This window comes from Macrotis lagotis, chromosome 2 (assembly GCF_037893015.1).
Source record: "Macrotis lagotis isolate mMagLag1 chromosome 2, bilby.v1.9.chrom.fasta, whole genome shotgun sequence".
NCBI classification, from domain to species: domain Eukaryota; kingdom Metazoa; phylum Chordata; class Mammalia; order Peramelemorphia; family Peramelidae; genus Macrotis; species Macrotis lagotis.
The window spans coordinates 61,593,072-61,594,008 of NC_133659.1; positions in this window are offsets into that span (position 1 = coordinate 61,593,072).

The window sequence follows — 937 nt, forward strand, 5'->3', positions numbered from 1 at the left end:
AAGGATACTGAGGCAGATAGAGATTAAATGATTGGTCTGGGGCATACAGCTAGTGTGTTAGAAGAATTTGAATTCAAGACTTTCAGATGCCAAATACAGAATCTGATTCACTATACCACTCCAACTCAGAGGTCCATCAGTCATGGAAAACAAAGTGTAACACCTACAAATAATGTGCCATCTTGAGAGGGGGAAATGACTATGAAGAATACAGGGTATCCCAAATGTTTGAGTTCAGTTTTTTAAAAGCTGAAAAAATTTTAAAGCAACTTAAAAGTTCACAAGCACTTTTGGGACATGATACAAAACAAAAAAAAATCAGCAGACATATTAATTGCAAAGTAAAGTAAGCAGAGTCAAGAAACAATATTACATGGTGACTGCAACAATAGAAATGAGAAGAAAACAGCAACAGATAACAAAACAAAACAGGAGTATATAATTATCATGATCAAATTTGGTCCTGTAGAACAGATATGAGAATGCATTCCTTCCTTTCTTTGCAGAAGTGGGGAGTTATGGGTGAGCTATGTGCTGGTCTACTCTTTTTTGTTCTTTTCTTTTTTGTCCTCCTCCCTTCTTCTTTCTTCTTCTTCCTTCTTCTTCTTCTTCTTCTTCTCCTCCTCCTCCTCCTCCTCCTCCTCCTCCTTTTTCTCTTATTTCTTCTCTTGCTCCTCTTCCTCCTATTTTCTCTCAGTACTGAGAGAATCTGGAACCCAGTAAGAACTTAATTACTACCCACTGAGTAAAAAATAGCCCAGATGAAGGATGATGATCAATCAAATTAGGATAGATATTGAATAAGTAAAGAAAAAGTAAATGTATGCAAGAGATACTATGCTTTTTTAAACATGGCAATGGGGTTAAGTGACTTGCCCAGGGTCACACAGCTAAGTGAATATTAAGTGTCTGAGGTCACATTTAAGGTCCTCCTGTC